This window comes from Bos grunniens, chromosome X (assembly GCF_055505025.1).
Source record: "Bos grunniens cultivar Pamir isolate PY7600 chromosome X, Bosgru_T2T1.0, whole genome shotgun sequence".
Taxonomy (NCBI): Eukaryota; Metazoa; Chordata; class Mammalia; order Artiodactyla; family Bovidae; genus Bos; species Bos grunniens.
In genome coordinates, this window is record NC_141194.1 from 51,303,197 (window position 1) to 51,320,383 (window position 17,187).

Genomic DNA, 17,187 nt, shown 5'->3' on the forward strand with positions numbered 1-17,187 from the left:
AATGTACTAGCATCCAGTGTTTTCCCATATTAACTTTACATAATTTTGTGAGAAATGTTTCTTTATATTTAATAATGATAACATCTCAGAAATGTCACAACATCACAGACTTTCATGAATCAAGTTTGGCTTGACATGGTCTTTTAAGAATCCCAGATTACTACAACTTTCTTGTTGTTGGTGCTTGAGTCTTATTAGATCACAAAATATAGGAAGATTTGTGGATGACAGTAATAGAACTATTCTAAAACAGGTGGTTGTGACAACAGAAGAAACAGAAGGAAAGTAATTGTGAAGATGTATAGCTCTTACCTGAAGGATCCCATGGACGGAGGAGCCTGGTAGGCTGCAGTCCATGGGGTCGCTAGGAATCAGATATGACTGAGCAACTTCATTTTCACTTTTCACTTTCATGCATTGGAGAAGGAAATGGCAACCTGCTCCAGTGTTCTTGCCAGGAGAATCTCAGGGACGGTGGAGCCTGATGGGCTGCCGTCTGTGGGGTCGCACAAAGTCGGATACGACTGATGCGACTTAGCAGCAGTAGCAGCAGCATAGCTTTTCAAGCTTATTCTGTCTTGCAAATTCAGATCGTTGGTTTGACTTACCTGTTACCCTTAAGTACCATCAAGTGTCTATATATCCCTTATCCTCACAGTTTTCAGCAAATTCTTATTTTTTCAATGGAAGTCTGGGGAATCATGAAGAAAATATTGAAAATGGAATGAGGAAGTACTTTTCCTATTGGGTATTAGCCTTTTTTTATAAAGCTAAAAGGAATTAGCTGACAGAATGTGGTCCACTGGAGAAGGGAATGGCAAACCACTTCAGTATTCTTGCCTTGAGAACCCCATGAACAGTATGAAAAGGCAAAATGATAGGATACTGAAAGAGGAACTCCCCAGGTCAGTAGGGGCCCAATATGCTACTGGAGATCAGTGGAGAAATAACTCCAGAGAGAATGAAGGGATGGAGCCAAAGCAAAAACAATACCCAGTTGTGGATGTGACTGGTGATAGAAGCAAGGTCCGATGCTGTAAAGAGCAGTATTGCATAGGAACCTGGAATGTCAGGTCCATGAATCAAGGCAAATTGGAAGTGGTCAAACAGGAGATGGCAAGAGTGAACGTCGACATTCTAGGAATCAGCGAACTAAATCGACTGGAATGGGTGAATTTAACTCAGATGACCATTATATGTAATACTGCGGGCAGGAATCCCTCAGAAGAAATGGAGTGGCCATCATGGTCAACAAAAGAGTCCGAAATGCAGTACTTGGATGCAATCTCAAAAACGACAGAATGATCTCTGTTCATTTCCAAGGCAGACCATTCACTATCACAGTAATCCAAGTCTATGCCTCAACCAGTAATGCTGAAGAAGCTGAAGTTGAATGGTTCTATGAAGACCTACAAGACCTTTTAGAACTAACACCCAAAAAAGATGTCCTTTTCATTATAGGGGACTGGAATGCAAAAGTAGGAAGTCAAGAAACACCTGGAGTAACAGGCAAATTTGGCCTTGGACTACGCAATGAGGCAGGGCAAAGGCTAACAGAGTTTTGCCAAGAGAACGCACTGGTCATAGCAAACACCCTCTTCCAACAGCATAAGAGAAGACTCTACACATGGACATCACCAGATGGTCAATACTGAAATCAGACTGATTATATTCTTTGCCGCCAAAGATGGAGAAGCTCTATACCGTCAACAAAAACAAGACCGGGAGCTGACTGTGGCTCAGATCATGAACTCCTTATTGCCAAATTCATACTTAAATTGAAGAAAGTAGGGAAAACCACTAGACCATTCAGGTATGACCTAAATCAAATCTCTTATGATTATACAGTAGAAGTGAGAAATAGATTTAAGGGCCTAGATCTGATAGATAGAATGCCTGATGAACTATGGACTGAGGTTCGTGACATTGTACAGGAGACAGGGATCAAGACCATCGCCATGGAAAAGAAATGCAAAAAAGCAAAATGGCTGTCTGGGCAGGCCTTACAAATAGCTGTGAAAAGAAGAGAAGTGAAAAGCAAAGGAGAAAAGGAAAGATATAAGCGTCTGAATGCAGAGTTCCAAAGAATAGCAAGAAGAGATAAGAAAGCCTTCCTCGGTGATCAATGCAAAGAAATAGAGGAAAACAATAGAATGGGAAAGACTAGAGATCTCTTCAAGAAAATTAGAGATACCAAAAGAACATTACATGAAAAAATGGGCTCGATAAAGGACAGAAATGGTATGGACCTAACAGAAGCAGTAGATATTAAGAGGTGGCAGGAATACACAGAACTGTGGAAAAAAGATCTTCACGACCAAGATAATCATGATGGTGTGATCACTCACCTAGAGCCAGACATCCTGGAATATGAAGTCAAGTGGGCCTTAGAAAGCATCACTACAAACAAAGCTAGTGGAGGTGATGGGATTCCAGGTGAGCTATTTCAAATCCTGAAAGATGATGCTGTGAAAGTGCTGCATTCAACATGCCAGCAAATTTGGAAAATTCAGCGCTGGCCACAGGACTGGAAAAGGTTAGTTTTCATTCCAATCCCAAAGAGAGGCAATGCCAAAGAATGCTCAAACTACTGCACAATTGCACTCATTTCACACGCTAGTAAAGTAATGCTCAAAATTCTCCAAGCCAGGCTTCAGCAGTTCGTGAACCGTGAACTTCCAGATGTTCAAGCTGGTTTTAGAAAAGGCAGAGGAACCAGAGATCAAATTGCCAACATCTGCTGCATCATCGAAAAAGCAAGAGAGTTCCCGAAAAACATCTATTTCCGCTTTATTGAATATGCCAAAGCATTGACTGTGTGGATCACAATAAACTGTGGAAAATTCTCAAAGAGGTGGGAATACCAGACCACCTGACCTGCATCTTGAGAAACCAGTATGTAGGTGAGGAAGCAACAGTTAGAACTGGGCATGGAACAACAGACTGGTTCCAAATAGGAAAAGGAGTACGTCAAGGCTGTATATTGTCACCCTGCTTATTTAACTTCTATGCAGAGTACGTCATGAGAAATGCTGGGCTGGAAGAAGCACAAGCTGGAATCAAGATTGCCAGGAGAAATATCAATAACCTCAGATATGCAGATGACACCACCCTTATGGCAGAAAGTGAAGAGGAACTAAAAAGCCTCTTGATGAGAGTGAAAGAGGAGAGTGAAAAAGTTGGCTTAAAGCTCAACATTCAGAAAACTAAGATCATAGCATCTGGTCCCATCACTTCATGGGAAGTAGATGCGGAAACAGTGGAAACAGTGTCAGACTTTATTTTTGGGGGGCTCCAAAATCACTGCAGATGGTGATTACAGCCATGAAATTAAAAGATGCTTACTCCTTGGAAGGAAAGTTATGACCAACCTAGATAGCATTGAAAAGCAGAGACATTCTTTGCCAACAAAGTTCCGTCTAGTCAAGGCTATGGTTTTTCCAGTGGTCATGTATGGGTGTGAGAGTTGGACTGTGAAGAAAGCTGAGCACCGAAGAATTGATGCTTTTGAACTGTAGTGTTGGAGAAGACTCTTGAGAGTCCCTTGGACTGCAAGGAGATCCAACCAGTCCATTCTGAAGGAGATCAGCCCTGCGATTTCTTTGGAAGGAATGATGCTAAAGCTGAAACTCCAGTACTTTGGCCACCTCATGTGAAGAGTTAACTCATTGGGAAAGACTCTGATGCTGGGAGGGATTGGGGGCAGGAGGAGAAGGGGACGAGAGAGGATGAGATGGCTGGATGGCATCACTGACTGGATGGACGTGAGTCTGAGTGAAGTCCGAGAGTTGGTGATGGACAGGGAGGCCTGGTGTGCTGCAATTCATGGGGTTGCAAAGAGTCGGACAGGACTGAGCAACTGAATGAACTGAAACAGAGTTAAAGTTGTGTAGTAACAATAGTGGAAAGTTTCCAGAAATAGATGTAACGTGTAAGAATTACTAAGTTTAACCATTTCTGGCTTTTGATATAAAGTGAGAAGTGGAACTGTTCCTTTTACTTGAATACTTAGAGGCCATTGTAGGTTTTCTGATTGGCCTAATTACGATATTGTTGTATCTCAGGGAATAGAGAAGCCTGAGGAGAGGGATAGAGGTGCCAGTCAGAACACACATTTTTTTCCATTAAATTTTCCATCTTGCAAGGGTGTGATTGATGGCACCCCAAAACTGACAGTTGTAATAGCAACTATCACTGATCATAGATCATCATAACAAATGTAATGATGAAAAAGTTTGAAATATTGCAAGAATTACAAAATGAGACACAGAGACATGAAGTGATCAAATGTTGGGAAGATGAAGAATAAGATGAGAGAGCAAGAACAAAGTCCAAATTTGCTTTAACTGATTCTGTTTTTCTATTTTGTTTCATTTATCTCTGCTCCAGTTTTACTATTTCCTTCTTTCTGTTTGTTTTGGGTTTAGTTTGCTGGACTGTTAGGATACTGATTTGAAATTTTTCTTTCTTATCAATAAATGGTGGCAATGAACAACTGTAAATTTCCCTCTGTGTACTGCTTTATCACATAAGGTATAGCCCATGAGTTTTGATATGAAATGTTTTCATTTTCATTAATCTCAAGGAATATTCTAGTTTCCCTTTTGATTTCTTCTTTTACCCATTGTTTCTTAAGAGTATATTGTTTAGTTTCCATGTGTTTGTGAATTTTCCAGATTTCCTTCTGTTACAGATTTCTAATTTCTTTCCATTGTCACTGGATATGATACTTTGTATGATTTTATTTTATTTTTTTTAAGTTTCTTAGTTTGTATTGTGGCCTAACCTATGGTCTGTGTGAGAGACTATTAATTATTTGTACTTCAGAAGAATGTATATTCTGCTGTTTGTTAGGCAGATTGTTCCATATATATATGTGTGTGTGTGTGTGTATATCTGTTAGGTCTAGTTGATTTAATGTTCAAGTCTTATATTTCTTTGTCTTATCTTTTGTCTAGTTATTTATGTATTCCCTGTGTATTACAACTAACATCTTCATTAATGAATTGTTCAAATTAGTACCAACTTAGTTTTGAGAGTAGACAAAAAGTTTCCTCCTGTATAGTACTTTCTTTTTTTTTTTTTTTTTTTATTATTTTTTTTTAATTTAATTTTATTTTTAAACTTTACATAATTGTATAGTACTTTCCTCTCACTTTATGTTGTTGTTACAGATTACATCTTTATATATTATGTGTCTATCAACATAGATGTAGAATTTACTTTTTTATAGTTATAAAACACACAGAACAAAAAGGAATTACAAACCAAAAATAATTATGCATTTTATACTTACCTGTGAAATTAATTTAGTGGTGTTCTTAATTTCTTCATATGGAGTCAGGTTACTATGGCATATCCTTTCATATCTGCTCTTTTAGCATTTCTTATAGGCAGGTCTACTAGCAACAATCTGTCAGCTTTTATCTGAGGAAATATTAATTGTGTAAGATATAGAATTCTAATTAGCAGTTACTTTCTTTCAGCACTTTGAATGTGTTTTCCCACTTCATTCTGGCCCCTGTGGTTTCTGATGAGAAATCAGCTGTGAGGATCCCTTGTATATCACAAATCACATCTTGCTTGCTGCCTTCAAGATTATTCTGTCTTGGTCTTTGAAATTTTGATTATGTCTTTTTGTGAATTTGTGTATTTTTATCCTATTGAAATTCATTGAGCTTCTTGGGTTTGTAGATTCATGCCTATTGTCAAATTTGAGATGTTTTGGCTATTATTTCTTTAAATAATCTCTTTGCCTTTCTCTCTTCTCCTTGGACTCCCATTTTGTTTATGTTGGTATACTTGATGAAGTCCCACAGAACTCTTAACCTTCATTTACTTTTTTCTGTCTGCTCTTCAGACTGGATAATCTCAATAGACCTATCTTCAAGCTCATTGATTTTTTTTCCACCTTCCAATATTTATTTTCAAATAAATTTGTCAGAATTTTTACAAAAGTATTCAGTTCAGTTCAGTCGCTCAGTCGTGTCCGACTCTTTGTGACCCCATGAACCGCAGCACGCCAGGCCTCCCTGTCCATCACCAACTCCTGGAGTTCACCCAAACCCATGTCCATTGAGTCGTTGATGCCATCCAACCATCTCATCCTCTGTCGTCCCCTTCTCCTCCTGCCCTCAATCTTTCCCAGCATCAGGGTCTTTTCAAATGAGATTGGCGCAAAAGTAATTGTTGTTTGAGACCGTGAATTTTAAATCATTATAACTAGTCTCAAACACATCTTTGTTAATCAAAATGGGAACTATTACAATCAACATATTTTTGCCAACAAGAAATAAGTTTGTTTATTCCTGTGGCATAAACATCCAAAAAATGTGTGTTTTTTTTTTCCATCCAAAAAACAATGTTTTGTTTTGTTTTGTTTTGTTTTAATTTTTGTTCAGCTCATGAGGCACCCACTTAGTGAGTTTTGTCACCTCTCCAGTTTGCTTCAAATGCTGAATGACCGTCGAATGGTCAGTGTTTTCTTTGTCAGCTTCTCGTGTAGTTGTAAGAGGATCAATTTCAATGATTGCTCTCAGTCGGTTGTTGTCAACTTCCAATGGCTGTCCACTGCAGTCCTAATCTTCAAGGCTCTTGTCCTCTTTGCAGAACTTCTTGAACCACCACTACACTGTACGTTCCCTAGCAGTTCCTGGGCCAAATGCATTGTCAATGTTGAGAGTTGTTTCTGCCGCCTTACAACTCATTTTGAATGCAAATAAGAAAATCACTCAAATCTGCTTTTTGTCTAAAATCATTTCTGTAGTCCAAAATAAATATAAAATAAACAGCAGGAAATAAATCATTAGCAAAAAAGTATAAAGCTAGAAAAGCACATTAAAATGATGTATAACATAACATTTATTTTAGAATGTATTCTGATATCAAACAGCAGATTTTAGCAATGCAGAGACCGCAATTACATTTGCATCAAACTAATAATACATGTTCAGTGTTGAAAATTAAGAACTCAAAAGAAAATTATAAAGAAGAAAATAACAGTAATCCTCAGCTCTCACCATGTAGATAATAAAAGTAACATTGTGTTTCATGTGCTGCTTTTCCCAATATGTAACCTATGGTGAATATTTTCCCACAGTGTTAAGATTTTTAAAGATTGGACAACAGTCTTAGTTTCCAAGCCACTCTCGTGGTCCTCCATTGGTGCCCTCTTTTGCTGCCTCCAAGTGTTGGAGTGGCTTAGTGCTTCACCCCAGATTCTGTCTCTTATCCATCTATATTCTGCCTATGTGATCTTACCCAGTTTCATGGTTTTAAGGACCATTAACTTCCCCAAAATTACGTGATTTCTTTGAACCTCTAACTTGTATATTTACTGCCTTCTAAACATCTCTACTGGATATCAATTGTAATGTGTACAAAATCAAACATATGACCACCTTTCACATGTCTTTCCCCAGTACTCAATCCATTTCAGATACCTGGCACCCTTGCTTTCCTAGACAGTGCCAGGCACATTCTTGCTCCAAGGCCTCTGTGCAGCTATGTCCCCAACTGTCTCTGTGTCTTGCTCCCTCATCTTCTTTTAAGTCTTAAAAACCACCATCTCAGTGAAGTCTTCCTACCATCCTGTTTTAAAATCAGAACACCTTCCATATTCTCTATTACAGTTTGCTTCATTTTCTCTGTAGCACATATTACCATCTAACATTATATATTTTTAAGTTCATTTATTCATTCTCCTTGCTTAAATCTGCTGTTGAACCACTTCAGTGAATTTTTCATTTGTTACTGTGCTTTAGCTACAGAATTTCTGTTTACTTCCTTTTTTTAAAACAACTTCTAATTGGCGGTCTTTATTTGATGAGACATCATTCTCATGGTTTCCTTTGGTTCTTTGTGTAGGATTTGGTTTAGCTCTTTAAGAATATTTAAAATAGATGATTTAAAGTCTTTGCCTAAATCCAATGACTAAACTTCTTCAGGAATTAATTCTACTAATTTTTTCCAGTTTTGTGGGGATATATAAACCCAAATGAACTTTTTGGATAACCCAATGATTGAAATAAAGTATTGTGTAACTTTAAGGTATACAACATGATGATTTGTTACACTTGTATATTGCAAAGTGATTCCCACAGTAGGATTTATTAACATCTCCATCCCCTCACATAATTGCCATTTCCTTTTTTGTAGTGAGAACATTTAAGATTTATTCTTTTAGCAACTTTAAAGTATATAGTACAGTATTGTTACCTATAATCACTATGCTATAGGTTAGATCCCCTGATGTTTTTCATTATATAATTGGAAGTTTGTGCAATTTGACCAACATCTCCCCTTTTCCCCCAGTCCCTAGCAACCACCATTCTAAGCTCTTTGTGGTCAGCTTTTGTAGATTCCATGTATAAGTGATACCATACAGTAGCTGTCTGTCTCTGATTTACTTCACTTATTAGAATGCCCTCAAGGTCCATCCATGTTTGTCTTAAAAGGTGAGATTTCCTTGTTTCTCATGGCTGAGAAATGAGGTGTTCTCATTTTGTGTGTGTGTGTGTGTGTATATATATTTTTTACATACATGTATTTTACACACACATATTTTTGTACACACATATGGCACATCTTTATCCATTCATCCATAGATGGGCACATATATAGTTTCCATACCTTAGCTAGTGTGAACAATTGTGCAATAAAAATTGGAGTGAAGATATCTCTTTTTCCTGATTTCCTTTCCTTTGGATAGAGCCAGAACTAGAATTGCTGGATCATAATAGTTCTGTTTTTAATTTTTTGAGGAACTGCTGTACTGTTTTCTGTAGAGGTTAGTTGTTGTAGTTGTTCAGTGGCTAAGTCGTTTCCAGTCTCTGTGATGACATGGACTGCTAGATAGATAGATGGATGGATAGATAGAGCCTATACCAATTTATATTCCCACCAACAGTGCACAAGCATCCTCTTTTCTCCAAATGCTTGCCAGTACTTGTTATCTCTTGTCTTCGTGAAAATAGCCAGTCTCTGAGGTGTGAAGCGATATATCACTGTGGTTATAATTTGCATTTCCCTGATGACTAGTGATATTTAGCACCATTTCATGTAACTGCTGGCCATTTGTCTATTGTCTTTGGAAAAAACATCTGTTTAATTCCTGTGTCCATTTTATTTATTTATTTTTTAAAGGGATGAAGATAAATTTTATTTTTTAAAACAACTATTACAATAGAGGAAAAGAGACCACAGTATAAAAGTGGGCTCAATTCTGAATCCAGGATGGGTATTTGCAGCCAAGGAGCAGGGTTGGGGTGGGGACAGTGGGTGGAAAATTATTAAGAGGAAATATCAGGGGTAGGGGAGATTCTGGTTCCCCTGACTTAACTGGTTTCTTGCTGAAACTAGATTCTACAGGGAAGGACCCAGAAAAGCCCAAATTTGAGGACTCGCTGAGAAAATTGCTCACAGGAGCCTGAGCAAATTTGGGTCAAAGAGAGAGTCTTTGTCAAGATCCAGGATCTGAGTTCAGGGAAGGAAGTGAGGGAGTGTAGGGAATTTAATGGTAGTCCCCAAAATGATACGCCCATGCCCTAAAACCCCAGAACCTCTGACTATGAAAGAAGAGTCTTTGCAGATGTAATTAAGAATCTTAAAATCATCCTGGATTATCTGAGTGAACTTAAATCCAATAACAAGCATCCTTCTAAGAGACAAAAGAGAAGGAAACGCAGACACACAAGGAGAAGTCCATGTGAAGACAGAGGCAACTCTGCCCATTTTAAGATCAGATGGTTGGTTTTTGTTACTGTTACTCAATTGTATGAGTTTTTTATATTTTGGATAGTAATTTCTTTTCAGATAAAATGGTCTGCAAATATTTTCTCCTGTTGTGCAGATTATCTATTCATTTTGATTATTTCTTTTGCTATGCTAAAATGTTTTAGTTTGATTCAGTCTCCTTTATTTTTGCCTTTGTTGCTTTTGGTGTCATGTCCAAAAAACTGTCACCAAAACCAGTGTCATGGTGCTTTTACTCATGTTTTCTTTTAGGAACTTTATGGTTTCAGGTCTTATGCTAAAGTCTTTAATTCATTTCAGGTTAATTTTTTGAGTGGTATAAGATAGGGGTCCAACTTCATTTTTTTTTTCCTGTATGTTAGTTTTTTTCCTGTATGTTAGTTTTCTCAGCACCATTTTTTGAAGAGACTATACTTTCCCATTGATTATTGGCTCCCTTTGAAATATTATTTGACTGTGTATGTGAGGGTTTATTTCTCTGTTCTTGATTATGTTCCATTGGGCTTTGTGTGTTTTTTAGGCTAATACCATACTGTTGATTACTATAGCTTTGTAATGGTATTTGAAATCAGGAAGTACAATATCTAGCTTTGTTCTGTCTCAGGATTGCTTTAGTTATTTGGGGTCTTCTGTGTTCCATATAAATTTGAGGATTGTTTTTCCTGTTTCTAGGGAAATTGTCATTGGAATTTTGAAAGTAATTAAAATTTATAGATTACTCTCAGTACTACGGACATTTTGACAATACTAATTTTTCTAGTCCATGAACATGGGATATTTGTCTCTTCTTTAATCCCTTTCATCGGTGTTTTGTAGTTTTCAGTGTACAGATTTTACCTCCTTGGTAAAATTTATTTCTAAGTATTTTACTTTCTTATGGTATTGTAAATGGGATTGTTCTATTTCTTTTTCAGATAGTGTATGGAAATATAACTGATTTCTATATGTTAATTTTGTATCCTGCAACTTTACTGAATTTATTAATTTTAAGTTTTTGGGTGGCCCCTTGGGGATTTTCTGTATATCATTTGCAAGTGAAAACAGCTTTACTTCTTCCTTTTTGAATGGTATTCTTTTTTTTCTTGCTTAATTGCTCTGTCTAGAATTTACAATATTGTGCTAAATTTCCAGTACTGTGTTCCACTACTGTGAGTGGTTAGAATGGACACCTTGTCTTGTTCCTGATCTTAGAAGGAAAAGTTTCAACCTTTCATCATTGAGTATACTGTTAACTGTGGGCTTGTCATATGTGCCCTTTATCGTGTTTAGGTATGTTCTCACTATACCCCATTTTTGGGTTTTTATTATGAAAGAATATTGAACTTTTAATGTGCTGTTAAATTTGATTTCCTGGTAGTTTGTATCTGTGGTATCAGTTGTAATGTCTCTTCTTTTGTTTCTGATTTTATTTATTTGAGTCTTCAGCCTTTTTTTTTCAGTCTAGCTAAAGTTTTGAAACTATTTTGTTGAGTAGTTTTTTAAAGTTCTTTCATTAATCTTTTCTGTGGTTTTCCTAGTCTCTATTTCATTTATGTCTACTCTGATCTTTGTTCCTTTCTTCTACTAACTCTGGACTTAGTTCATTCTTCTTTTTCAAGTTGAGGTATAAAATTAGGTTGTTTGAGATATTTCTTATTTCTTAATGTAGGCATTTATTTCCTATAAACTTCCCTCTTGAAGTACTTTTGGTGCATCCTATTCATTGTGATATTTTGTGTTTCTGTTTTTCTCAAGATATTTTTAATTTCCCTTTTGATTTCTTCCTTTGACCCTTTGGTTGTTCAGGAGTGTATTGTTTAATTTCCAAATTTTTGTGAATGTTTCCAGTTTTCTTTCTGTAACTGATTTCCAATTTCATACTGTTAGGGTCTATAAAAATATTTGGTATGGTTTCAGTCTTAAATTTGCTAAGACTTGTTTTGTGACCTATCATATAACCTCTCCAGGAGAATGTTCCATGTGGGTTTGAGAAGAGTGTATTCTGCTGTTGAATAAAATGTTATACATATGCCTACAAGGTCCATTGGTCTAAGTAAGTAAGTGAAGTCATTCAGTCATGTCTGACTTTTTGCGACCCCATGGACTGTAGCCCACCAGGCTCTTCCATCCATGGAACTTCTCCAGGGGATCTTCCTGACCCAGGGATCGAACCCAGGTCTTCTGCATTGCAGGCAGATGCTTTACCATCTGAGCCACCAGGGAATTCCAGCTTATTTTTGAAGGAGTTAAGTATAGTTCAAATCCAATGTTTCCTTCTTGATTTTTCTCTCAATACAGTTTATCCGTTGTTGAAAGTGAGATGCTGACATCTCCTGCTATTATTGTATTGTTATCTCTTTCTCCCTTCATTTGTTGTTCAGTCGCTAAGTCATGTCTGACTCTGCAACGCCATGAGCTACAGCATGCCAGGCTACCCTGTCCTTCACTGTCTCCTGGAGTTTGCTCAGTTTCATGTACATTGAATCAGTGATGCCATCTAACCATCTCATATCTCCCTTCATATCTATTGTATGTGTGCTCAGTCACTTTAGTCATGCCCAACTCTTTGTGACCCTGTGGACTGTAGCCTGCCAGTCTCCTTTGCCTGTGGGATTTTACAAGAATACTGGAGTGGGTTCTAACTGATACAGGGGATCTTCCCAACCCAAGGATCAAACTTGCATCTCCTGCATAGTAGGTGGATTCTTTACCCACTGAGCCACGTGGCAAGCCCTCTTATCTGTTAGCATTTACTTATCTTCTTTGAATTGACCCCTTTATCATTTTGTAGTGACCTTAATTGTTTCCCATCACAGGTTTTGAGTCAAAGCCTATTTTGTAGGATATGGGTAGCTATCCCTGCTCTTTTGGTTTCCACTTCTGTAAAATAACTTTCTTTCCCTGCACTTTGAGCCTATGTGTGTCTTTAAAGCTAAAGTGAGTTTCTTGTAGGTAGCATGTAGTTGGGTCTTGTTTTTTTTTCCCACCCAACTACTTTATGCCTTTTGATGGGAAAAATGAATTCATCTACATTTGGAGTAATTATTATTAATAATAGGTAGGGACATAGTTATGCCATCTTATTAGTTCTTTTTTGATTGTTTTGTGTTTCCCTTGCTCCTTTCTTTTGCTGTCTTTGTCAATAATGGTTTTTCGTATTCTTCAGTTCCCTTGTATTCCTCTTTTGTTTATCTAAGTTTTGCTTTGTGGTTACCATGAATCTTACATAAAACATAGATATAATAGCAACTTAACTTTGATTGCATATGAAAAACTTAACACTTTTACTCCCCTTTGATTTTATGATTTTGATGTCACAGTTTACCTCTTTTTATATTATGTATTCATTAACAAATTATTTTAGAATTAAAAACTTTTTTTAATTATGTTTTTTAAAAAACTCTTGTCCTTTAACTTTTATCATTCATGGGTGATTGTTTAAGATAGTGTTTTCCTGGAGCTCTCAAAAACCTGCTGAGAGTGGCTGCAACCGATTCACAGACCACTGCAGGGTCCACAGCTTGGGTCCTTTTATCCAACAAACTGGCGGGTGAGACTTCTCCCAGGTCCCTTTGCATGTGGGGTTGGATTCCACAGCTCCCATAAAGGTACTTTTCTCTATGAATGGGTGCCAAGTTATTGCGGGGGTGAGGGATGGAGCACAGTGAGAGACATCTTATTGCGCTACCTTGCTGAGGCCACTCCTTATGTTGCTACAGTGGACATTTTGAATATTATAACATAGCAACTCTGGAAATCAGACTCTCACCCTTCCCCTTCCCCGGGGTTTGTTGTTAAGATTTGTTTTTTATTTAGACTTTTCTGAACTGGTTTCTGAATTTTGTCTTATGTGGTCATTGAAGTCTCTGTTACCTTAATGGTCAGCTAGTGATTTGCTTTATTCTTGGAACTGAATTATCTCTGTCTTTGCTGGTGAGTTCTGTGTACATATTGGTATCTTCTATGTCAATGCTCACTATCTTCAATACTAACCCAGAAAGTTAAGAATCCCTTAGAAGAAATGGAGTTGCCCTCATAGTCAACAAAAGAGTATGAAATGCAGCACTTGGATGCAGTCTCAAAAATGGCAGAATGATCTCTGGTCGTTTCCAAGGCAGACCATTCAATACCACAGTAATCCAAGTTTATACCCCAAACAGTAATGCTGAAGAAGCTGCAGTTGAACAGTTCTATGAAGACCTACAAGACCTTCTAGAACTAACACCCCAAAAAGATGTCATTTTCATTATAGGGGACTGGAATGCAAAAGTAGGAAGTTAAGAGATCCCTAGAGTAACAAGCAAATTTGGTCTTAGAGTACAAAATGAAGCAGGGCAGAGACTAACAGTTTTGCCAAGAGAACACACTGGTCATAGCAAACACCCTCTTCCAACAACACAAGAGAAGACTCTACACATGGATATCACCAGATGATCAATACTGAAATCAGATTGATTATATTCTTTGCAGCCAAAGATGGAGAAGCTCTATACAATCAGCGAAAACAAGACCCAGAGCTGACTGTGGGTCAGATCATGCACTCCTTATTGCCACATTCAGACTTACATTGAAGAAAGTAGGGAAAACCTCTACACCATTCAGGTATGAGCTAAATCAAATCCCTGATGATTATACAGTGGAAGTGACAAATAGATTCAAGGGATTAGATCCGATAGAGTGCCTGAAAAACTATGAATGGAGTTTTGTGATATTGTACAGGAGGCAGTGATCAAGACCATCCCCAAGAAAAAGAAATGCAGAAAGGCAAAATGGTTGTCTGAGGAGGCCTTACAAATAGCTGAAAAGAGAAGCTAAAGGCAAAGGAGAAAAGGAAAGATACAACCATTTGAATGCAGAGTTCCAAAGAATAGCAAGGAGAGATAAGAAAGCCTCCCTCAGTGATCAGTGCAAAGAAATAGAGGAAAACAATAGAATGGGAAAGATTTCTCTTCAAGAAAATTAGAGATACCGAGGGAACATTTCATGCAAAGATGGGCACAATAAAGGACAGAAATGGTATGGACCTAACTGAAGCAGAAGATATTAAGAAGAGGTGACCAGAATACACAGAAGAATTATATAAAAAAGATCTTAATGACACAGGTAACCACGATGGTGTGATCACTCACCTTCCAGCCTTTGCCTGGAAGGCAAAGTCAAGTGGGCTTAGGAAGCATCATTATGAACAAAGCTAGTGGAGGTGATGGAATTCCAGTTGAGCTCTTTCAAATCCTAAAAAGAGATGCTGTATTAAAGTGCTACACTCAATATGCCAGCAAATTTGGAAAACTCAGCAGTGGCCACAGGACTGGAAAAGGGCAGTTTTCATTCTAATCCCAAAGAAAGGCAATGCCAAAGAATGCTCAAACTACTACACAATTGCACTCACCTCACACGCTAGTAAAGTAATGCTCAAAATTCTCCAAGCCAGGCTTCACCAGTACGTGAACCGTGAACTTCCAGATGTTCAAGCTAGATTTAGAAAAGGCAGAGGAACCAGAGATCAAATTTGCCAACATCCATTGGATCATCGAAAAGGCAAGAGAGTTCCAAGAAAACATCTGTTTCTGCTTTATTGACTATGCCAAAGCCTTTGACTGTGTGGACCAAAACAAACTGTGGAAAATTCTGAAAGAGATGGGAATACCAGACCACCTGACCTGCCTCTTGAGAAATCTGTATGCAGGTGAGGAAGCAACAGTTAGAACTGGACATGGAACAACAAACTGGTTCCAAATTGGGAAGGAGTATATCAAGGCTGTATATTGTCACCTGGCTTATTTAACTTATATGCCAAGTACATAATGAGAAATGCTGGGCTGGATGAAGCATAAGCTGGAATCAAGATCGCTAGGAGAAATATCAATAACCTCGGATATGCAGATGACACCACCCTTATGGCAGAAAGTGAAGAAGAACTAAAGAGCCTCTTGATGAGAGTGAAAAAGTTGGCTTAAAGTTCAACATTCAGAAAACTAAGATCATGGCATCCAGTCCCATCACTTCATGGCAAATAGATGGGGAAACAGTGGAAACAGTGTCAGAGTTTATTTTTCTGGGCTCCAAAGTCACTGCAGATGGTGAGTGCAGCCTTCAATTAAAAGAAGGAAAGTTACGCCCAACCTAGACAGCATATTAAAAAGCAGAGACATTACTTTGTCAACAAAGATCCATCTAGTCAAGGCTATGGTTTTTTCAGTGGTCATGTATGGATGTGAGAATTTGACTATAAAGAAAGCTGAGTGCCGAAGAATTGATGCTTTTGAACTGTGGTGTTGGAGAACACTCTTGAGGGTCCCTTGGACTGCAAGGAGGTCCAACCAGTCCATCCTAAAGCAGATCAGTCCTGGGTGTTCATTGGAAGGACTGATCTTGAAGCTGAAGCTCCAATATGATGCAAAGAACTGCCTCATTGGAAAAGACCCCGATGCTGGGAAAGATTGAAGGTGGGAGGAGAAGGGGACGACAGAGGACGAGATGGTTGGATGGCATCACTGGCTCAATGGACATGAGTTTGAGTGAACTCCGGGAGTTGGTGATGGACAGGGAGGCCTGGCGTGCTGCAGTCCGTCGGATCGCAGAGTCAGACACGACTGAGCAACTGAAATGAACTGAACCAGAAAGTTTACAACTCTGGCTTAGCCTTCCCTTGCATAGAGCCTCATGTCAGCTAGAGATATGGGAACTCAGTGCTTTTTCAGGTCTTTTCGAAGAATGTGCCCAACCCTGGGCACACATGTGGCCTTCTAGATTTTCAGGAGTGTGTGGGAGTTTTCAAAGCCCATATTCCCCAAAACATCACAGTCCTCAGCCTTTCTTTCCAAGCTTTTCCATTTGTCTATTAATTACCCCAACTGTATCTACTTAGTCTTCAATGTTTTCAACAAATGCCCACCCGCACCCCTGGGAGAATTTCGAATTAGGCAAAAATGATAGATATCTCAAATGCTGTTGAAAAATGTAGGCTAATTTTTACGCAAAATTGTATGGCTGGGTTTTTTTTTTTTTTTCTGTTTGGTAGTCAATAATATTGTACAGTTGAGCCATTCTCCCCCATTACTTAGGGGCTAGTACTTGTTGATGAACTTTTTAGACGTAATGGCAGAGTACAATAATATTAAGAATGGAGGATCTTCTACTTTGCACTTTGGCTCATGTCAAAAAGTCAGGAACTGAAGAGCATGTGGTTTCACCCTATGAGAGAGGTGATCAGGCTGAGCATGGAAAGGATGGTACAGTACTTAAGATCCAATGGGTCAAGACTGACCTTTCAGCAAGCATGACTGCAGGCATATCAAATGCATTTACTTGCAAAAGCTGCTTATATTCTTCCCAGTTGCATCCTCAAAGAACCATGAAATTGATCTCTTTGGAGAAATCACCTTTAGGCAGACCATCTTACCTTGAGTCTTACTTAAGTTCTTGCTTCTATTTGCTCCCTCTTTTTGTTTGATT

The 17,187-nt window shown here is 38.1% G+C and overlaps 1 protein-coding gene across 50 annotated transcripts in view; it reads left to right on the forward strand.

Moving 5' to 3' along the window:
• Window positions 1-17,187, forward strand: part of HUWE1 (HECT, UBA and WWE domain containing E3 ubiquitin protein ligase 1) — a 157,330-nt gene that overhangs the window by 49,026 nt on the left and 91,117 nt on the right. The window lies entirely within an intron of this gene.